Source organism: Anomalospiza imberbis, chromosome 6, assembly GCF_031753505.1.
Source record: "Anomalospiza imberbis isolate Cuckoo-Finch-1a 21T00152 chromosome 6, ASM3175350v1, whole genome shotgun sequence".
Lineage (NCBI taxonomy): Eukaryota > Metazoa > Chordata > Aves > Passeriformes > Viduidae > Anomalospiza > Anomalospiza imberbis.
The window spans coordinates 58,707,245-58,715,623 of record NC_089686.1 but is presented as its reverse complement, the minus strand read 5'-3'; the positions used below and the strand labels follow the sequence as shown (position 1 = coordinate 58,715,623).

The window sequence follows — 8,379 nt, the reverse complement described above, 5'->3', positions numbered from 1 at the left end:
TGCAAATATGGTAATTTTAATTATTTAGCACTTGTAACTTCTTTGCTTTTACGTTAAACAGTTCTCTAATCCCTTGAGATCACGTTCAAGTGTCTCACTTCTCAAGTGCTTCTTTGTTTAGTTTTGACCATGAAGGTCAAAAGAGATTAACTAGGTCATTCATGACCTTCTTGAGATTTATCATGAAGCCTTTTAACTACTCCAAATACTCTTGTGGATTCTCCCCAAGCCAACTTGTGAATACCCTTTGGAATCCACCTTGTCTTCTGAGTAAGGGAACTCTGTGTTCCCATATAAATACTCAGATGAACTCTTTTTCAGGTCACTTTTACATTTTTGTAAGGGACTGGAGCTTTCTGGCCTTAATGGGGGTGATGGTTAGTGAAGAGTTCTCCTGTTGTTTTTTTCTGTAGAGGCTGGGTAGAGGAGCTGCTCTGTCTGCTGGGATCAATGACAAAGCTCTTCACTTTTGGCTTGAGGCTTCACTGGGAGCTGGCCCTGGAGTGCTGAGGGTTGGAACCATCAGTTAGGCATGAACAAACATCTGTTTTCGTGCTGGCAGTGTGAGTAATGTGGTTCCTCAACATCACTGCCACGAAGGAAGAGATCAGCCTTGGCATCAGGTCTTGGCAAACGTGTCCAGCTCGCGTGTGCTCACAGGCAGGCTCTGTGCACTGCATTCTGTGAGGCAATTCCTGCAGGCACAAAGAGAGGGTTTGGGTTTAATTATATATTATTTGAGCTGGAGAACAGTCAGTGACGTGTGTTCCTGTCTGTGACTATGAAATGTGTATGTTCATCCTATCACCCCACAAACATGTTCACCTGGAAACCTGTAAGAATCAAAAGCTTTGTGTGCAAATGGGGCCCTATTTCTATGTCAGGCGGGGACCTCTCTTGTGTTTAGATTGGTGACGTTCTTTTCTCCAGAGAAATATCTCACCATAATATATTTTTAGAAATATTTTATAAAAGCTCAGAAACCACCCTGAAGTGAGTTATGGTACAAGCAGGATGCATTATTGCAGTAGGATGTTGTGGCAGATTGAAATGAGCACAAATGAATTCTTAGTGCTTGAATGAACAGAACTTTCAATATTGCCAGTATTACCATGAAATTGTTTGAAGTCTGTCCTATAAATGTGCTGAGCAAGCAATTTTTTTTACCTGTTCTGTTTTTATGGTCAGTAGTTTATTTCAGCTTTTATAGTACAGAGCTCTATTCAGGCAAGGTTTAAATACACAGCTATGAATCCGCAGATAAGAGGTGTAATTTATTTTTCAGTTATAATGAAATCCTTACTGAATTAAGACTGTGTGGTTATTATCTTCTCCAGCCTCAATCTCTCCACTTGTGATCTTCTAACTCTTTGCAGAAAACATTCCCAAAGCCATTCTTCTGAACTTTTGTATTATTTCTTCAAGACATCTGTATCCTTGACCCATTTCTAAACACTTTTCTTTTGTATTCTTGGTAGGCCATCATGCTTCCCTTGAATCAAGCCTTTATGGGGAGTTTGAATGAGTAAATAAAATGCCTAGGTTAATAAATAAATATGCTTTAAAAATTATTTCAAAAAAAAAAAAAAAAAACATAATACAAAAGGACTTAAAGACAGTATGAACTGTATGTAGACAGTGTATATTCACTGACCCCATTGTGACACTGACAGTGACAACAGAATTAGGTCCAGAGGCCAGAAGTCTGTTCAGAAAGCAAGACTTCTATGATGCCTTTCTTTCCCTTGAGCAAATACGTCGTGAATGGCAGAAAATAAAATGAGGGGCAGCTCAGGCTGGTGAAAAAACGTGAATGGTAATATGTGAACCCTAGCTAAGGTATACATATGAAATTGCAATGGAAGTGAGGGAGGAATTAAATCCAATGCAATGCAAGGAAAATAAGAAAAGAGAAATTCAGGGGATGTCAAGAAAATCAGTCTGCTCTGGCACTTTCTAGGGCTTTGTTTTAAAGAAAGTGACAGCAGCATTGATAGGAAAAAGAATTGACACAGCACTGTAGAATATAGTGAATGATCTTGGCAGAAATGGGGACCAGATCGAGAGCCTGAGTGTCTGCAATGGCAAATCCTTACAAAACCGTGCAGGTATTACATGCAACGAGTGAAGAGGCTGATTTTCACTGTGCCTGCCTTTCTGTGGAATGCTGGGCTTTTTGCACAAGGGTCTTTTTCAGCTGAGCTTATGAATTGACAGCGGCATTAAAAGTAAGGGTGTGTCTGCCTCATTCACTTGTCACTGGGGAAAGAATGATGCTCCATCCATCAGCAGCTCCTTGAGCTGCAGTGGTCTCTGCATTGTCATTCCCTGGTTATTGTGGAGAGCCTCCAGCCTCAGCCTTTGCAAACAATTCCCAGGGAGTCCCATGGGGCTTCTGAAGTGGATGTAGGTTCTGCTGGCAGCTGATTCCTCTGGATGCCTTGCATGCATTTCTCCTCAGTGCTTATAAAGTCAGTTGTCAAAAGCTGACTCTTCAGTGGGAAAAATAGCACCAGAAGGCCATATTTATGGTGTTTCCTGGCCATTAATGACTGAAGAGCAGTAATTTTTTAATGATTTAATATGTACCATTTGCAAAGGCTGCTGTTGTAATGGCCCATATATATTTTACATCCAGTGTGGACTTGAGACTTATGTGTCACTAATGAGTACATAAAATAATAAGTAAAGTTAATTTGGATGTGTTTTATATGCAGAAACAAATGAATCTGTTACTTCTACTAGGAATATTCATCATAAATCAGATTTTTAGTAGCTTAAAGTCAATTAACTTGTTAAAGCTGTGATGGCTTACATCATCTTTGGTTCAGTCATCTTTTTGAAGCCGTACTGCCTACAGTTTTTTTGTTGTAATTCATGGCAACTTTTGAATCCCATATACTTTGTTTTAGCAAGGAAATTTAATTTTGTCATGAGAAAATGCAATTTTCACTCCAAAACTCATTCAGCTAGTTGTTTTTAAGTGAGGGGCACTGTCTAAACTGAGACTAAAAAGTTATTGACCTCAAAACTTAAATCCCTCATTGTTATGACATGTCCTCTATTCTTTTCAGCCTTTCATTCCTGCATTTCATTTCTATCCTCCTTGTGCCAACATCAGTCATTGATTTTGGCAGTGTTTCTTAACCTTTGAGCAGGAAAATTAAGTGATTTTTCTCCGTCATAGAGTTTTAGCACTCTTGACAGCTTGAGGCCTGTTTTTTCCTGAGGAACTTGTCAGTGTTCAATGTTCTGCTCAGAGGCACAACCTCAGCCTTGTCAAGTTGTTTATGGCTTCAGAGCTCTGTGCTTTGGGTGTCCAGTCTCAGAACTCGCTGTTCAGTCCCTGCTGTGCATGATCCAGCTCCACTAAAACTCTCCTCCTGGGGACTGGGAAGGTTCCATACAAAATCAACAAAGCAAACCAATCAATTAGGGGAAAAAAAAAAAAGAAAGGGAAAACTGAACTGAAGCCTTCACTGTGGGGTTTGGGTTTTTTGTAAAGAAAAGGAGGATAAAAGGAGAGAAGCCACACATATTTGGCAGAAACTCTGACATTAGTAGCGGTGTCAGGAGTGAAAAATAGACCTTACTGAAAATCCTGAGAGAATTGCATTCTGAATAAGTGAAGACTTGATCCTGAGTTGCTGCCACAGGCGTCAGGAAAGCTGGAGGTGCTCAGAGCTATATGGCACAATCTTCCAATCTTCATAGCCCAGGACATGTTCCAGTTTCATCTTTCCCTTGTTAGAATACCTGCTTACTCATCCTGCAGCCCGAGTCTGTGATACGGAGACTTTTGGCTGGAGGCTGCAAGGAAGCTGAAATCCTAGACCAGCATGTTTGACAGAGAGGGCCTTGAAGTACAGCAGACTAAGTCCTGGGAAGTGGAGCAGCTGGTTGGTGTGGTAGAAATATCTGGATATCCACAAAGCTCCCACCATCTTTAATTAGAGTGGATTTCGATGAAAACTTTTAATCCAAGGATTGAAATGAAACCCGAGTGCAGGATTTGCTCAGTTCTTAGACTTTCTGTTAGATTTAGTTTTCTTTATTCTCTAATAGGGCTAATTATTGTTTCCAAATGGGGGGTTGGAGGTCTTCAGGTAAGCAGAGCTCTGGAAAGGTCACGGCCAGGGCCAGAGTCCTGTCAGGCTGTGTAGGCAGAAAATTGACTTGAATTCTCTCTAGCATTATTTGGCTCCCACCTCCTTTCTCCTTTTCAATCAGTGCAGTAAAAAGTTTGTTTGAAGGGAGATAATTTTACAAAGTGCTGAGTTCAGTATTCCAGAGCCTCTGGCATTCAGCAGGAGACCTGCATGCTTTTAATCTATGTCCTGTGTTCCTATATTAAAGGAAATGTTTTCAAAGTGGTTTGAGCAAGTTACCTGTGTGAAACCTGCTAAGAAATAATAGGATATTTATGTGTAACAGTTACTTCACTTTCAAAGCTTGCCCTTAGGAGTTAGGAGTAAAAAAGATTTCTCATTGCTGGAAATATTTCTCTTTTCTTAAAAAAAAAAAAAAAAAAAAAAAAAAAAAAAAAAAAAAAAAAAAGAGAAGAAAAGAAAAGAAAGGCTCTTGTATGTGATTTTTCATTGCCGACTCTCTTCTGCTGGCTTTAATCATGCAAGCCTCCCACCAAGGTCAAGGGGAGTTCTGGCTGGTTTACAGGCTACAGGAACTGGGAACTGATGCAGATTTAGTGACTGTTTCCATAGGGCCAAAGGGAACAGGGGAGGCAAGAAGCAAATCCCAAACCCAGGAATCTCCTCAGTCATTTCCTCTTCACAGATGTTTCACTCCTTGAGACAGATGATCCCCCACTGATTTGAAGGGTGAATTCTTTGAGAGATCCTGCCCACGACTGTAGCATTATCCTGTCAAAGAGCAGATCCTACAATCCTGTGTTTGGGCTGGTGAACGCTCCCATTTCCCAGCGGCTTGGAGAATGCTGAAGAGATTCAGGCAGTTGCAGCTCTGAGCTAAGACTTTGCTGATCCTCAGCACTTAGCAGGCTCTCATTCATTCTGTAGAGCGCAAACCTGCAGAACTGTGGCCAGTCTTAGAGCACTGTGATTCCGAGTCCCCTTTAATTTCCTTAAGCCGATGGGATCCTCTCTAGGGATACAGCAGCAGGGAGCAGCAGTGGGGCACAGAGCTGTTTGCTGTGCAGCCTTGTCCTTCTGTTCTCAGGATCTCCCTCTGCTGCCCTTACCTGCCTGTGCTCAGCACCGGGCTCCGCTCTGGGCCTGTCTCACGCTCCAGCAGGAAGGCTGAGGTCAGGTTTGGCTCGGTGAAAAGCAACGTGGCAGAGCCCAGGAGAGTTTTGTGCGTGAAAGAGATGGCCATCCAGGGAACGAGCAGTCTGTCCAGCACAGTGTGAGCCTGTCTCTGAGATTTTGTGAGAGATAATGGTAAGATTATTTGAGATTTTGTAAGATATAATTGTAAGAGAAAAGTGAAGAGTCCACAGAGAAAAAGAAAAAATGGGAGAGAAGGGGATATTGCTGCTTGGGAATTTGGACTATGATCTTCTGTTGAGCAGTGTGTATGCACTGTTTGACTGTTTTTGCATGAGTTATTTGATCTTTCCAGTTAGTTTTGCTCAAGTGTCTTTGTAAGGACAAAATGTGACAATGTAACTCATCAATCCTTCCTCCTGGAAAGCTGATTTCCTTATTTCACTTTCCATCAGTATCTCTGCTACCACTGTTTCGTGTCGAAGTAATTTTTCTGCAAGGCTCTTCCATCATTGGAGCTCCTCCTAATTTGAACAGCTGCTTGCACTGGTTGGGCTAAGATTTAGGCCCCCAGTAATAGGATTTCCTTCCTAACAGGTACTGGGGGAGGATTTCCCCCATCTTCCCTTCCACTCTGTTTGATCTGGCACCTTCATCCCACCTTGCTCTGCTCAGTAGTGTTTAGCTCTTTCTTCAACCTACCATTGCAGTTCCTGTTGTCTTACAGATGTTTTTTTTTTTCACGTCGGCTTAGTGTGAGTTAAAAATAGGCACGATCTGTTCCATTTCAGGTGTCAGAACAAGTGGAGGGAATGGTGTCACTCCGTGGCTCCCAGAGGGTATTGACCTCTCACCAAGCCTATTCCAAAGCCCAGTGTGGTCACTGCAAGTCTGGGGATGGATCCACAGTCCTCCTGTCACTGTGGAATTAATAGGTCAGTTCTGAGGTTTGTGTTTCAAAGTATATGAAATGCTTGTAATTGTATGTTACAAACCACACTGGGATGACTCCCGTGTGCCTCACTCCCACTAATTTTCCAGCTGTGTCCCAGCCAGGTGTAGGACACCACACCAGTGTGGGTGGCGCTGGCATGTCTCCCTCCCTGGGCAGGAGGCAGCAGCTCTGGTTGCTGCTGTTCTCCAGCCCCTTCTAACACCATCAGCCAACAGGTTCCTCTGACCCTCTGCTCAGAGGGGTTTTTGCCAATTGGAATACGTTCCATGCCGATGTGTGTGAAAACTGCCTTCCCACGAGTGCTGCCCCACAAAGCTTTAACTCGGTCACTGTCCTTTTGATACTGCTGATGGCTGCATCACTGCACCTCTGCTTTCAGATTCCTGACAGAGTTTTGTGCCTCCTGCCTGCATCTCCTGTAGGCTCACTAACTCCGTACACATGTAATTCCTCACTGCTGTCCCCAGAGGTTCGATTTTGGGAAGAAATTCTTTACTGTGAAGGCGGCGAGGCCCTGGCACGGGTTGCCCAGAGCAGCTGTGCCTGCCCCTGGATCCCTGGAAGTGCCCAAGGCCAGGCTGGACGGGGCTCTGAGCAGCCTGGTCCAGCAGAAGCTGTCGCTGCCCTTGGCAGAGGGACAGGATCTGGGTGATGTCCCTGGCGGGCAGGACTCTCCCTTGCCCCTGGAGCTGCGGGTGCCAGCACTGCTGCAGGCTGTGTCGCCCCGGTTGAGCTGCCAGTGCCCGCCAGTCGCGACAGGAGCGTCGCGACCCGGCCGCCGCGGCTGCGGTCTCTGTCGGCCCCTGCCGGGCACTGCGGGCGCCGCTGCGTGCTGGTTTTGCCTCCTCCGCTTCCACCCGAGGGTAAAAACGGGGCAATGCCCTTCACACCGGCAGCAAAACCTCCTGCACGTCCGTGCCCCGTGATGGTACCCAAGGGTGCGCTGTGCCCGCTCCGCCCGGCCAGCGCAGGTGCTGGTCTGCATCAGTCCGAGCCTTTACAGCGCTCACAGCCTGGACAAAAGCGACAGGAAAAGTCGTTTCTGATGCGGCAGGAAGACTTTTTCCTAGCAGAGTCCCCGGCGTTCAGAATGCAGCTTCCTTGGTTTCTTTTTCAAGGCTGAGAAAGGCAGAGGATCAGCCGAGGGAAGAGGAGCAAGAGCAGCTCCTGCTTGTGCTCCAAACTCAGCCTCACCACAGGACCCCAAAAGGGTTCATGTTGGCTTGGGAGGCTTTCTGCTGTGGTGGAGTTTTCCCCCTTATAACCCAGCCTGGAGAAAGCTATGGAAGTTGAAAGCTGTGTTTTGTCTTCAGTGTATCTTCACGTTACTGAAAAGAAACCTTGAGCATGAACCACATCATCTTCTGGCATCAGATAACAGCTGTGAGTACCACAAGGTGTCACGATCCGCTTATTGCGGGGTGTCGTGACGGTTCTTTTCACCCATCCCAAAAGTGCAAAAAGGCAAACAACAAGGGACTATCAGTGAATCACAACAAATGCACCTTTATTAGGGGCCAAAACAGTAAATGCGATAGTGGGGATCGGAAAGGAGATAAAAGGATAGAGAGAGAGAGAGAAGAGGGGTATGGGAATAGCTACCAACACAGGCGAGATCCTCAGTGGTCCGGACGATGGGGATCCGTCTGTCGCGTCGGGGAAGTCTTCGAAGTTCTGGTCGACTCGGGGGTCCAGTTATAGTCCACAGAGGAAAGAGGGGGGAACAAGTGTAACAATGAAAGTCCATTGTAATCGCCACGAGGGAACAGGTGAGTCCACAGAAACCGCCAAAGCAAGACAAATACAATGAAGAATAAGTCCATTGAAATTACTGAAGGGAAACAGGTCATGTCATTAGTGGTCAGACCACCAAATTCCCCTCCTCCCTATAGTAGAGGTCTCAGTCTCAGTCCTTGGGAGGAGGGTTCTCATTCTTTGTCTGTCACGGTGGTAACGAAGCAGATGAGGGGTCTTCAATGAAGGACCACGGGAGTCACCCCAAAAGTTCATTCGGCTTAAGGACGGAGATTAGAAGCAGGCCGCGCATCAGGCTGTCCCGTGCTGGGTCCATGTCAGGTCTTTGCCAGGTCCTTGCCAACTCCTTGCCAAGTTCTGGCCAGGCCTTGTTCGGAACAGCTAGCATGATGGTTCAGTGGTTCCACCTGCACGGTGTCCTGTTCT

At 45.3% G+C, this 8,379-nt stretch overlaps 1 long non-coding RNA gene across 1 annotated transcript; it reads right to left on the bottom strand.

Moving 5' to 3' along the window:
- On the bottom strand, positions 1-4,816 carry LOC137476421 (uncharacterized). Its single transcript, XR_011000365.1, has 2 exons — positions 3,270-4,816; positions 1-695 (listed from the first exon to the last, which is right to left on the bottom strand). It is a non-coding gene; the product is annotated as an uncharacterized lncRNA (long non-coding RNA).
- Positions 4,817-8,379: the final 3,563 nt, after the last annotated feature.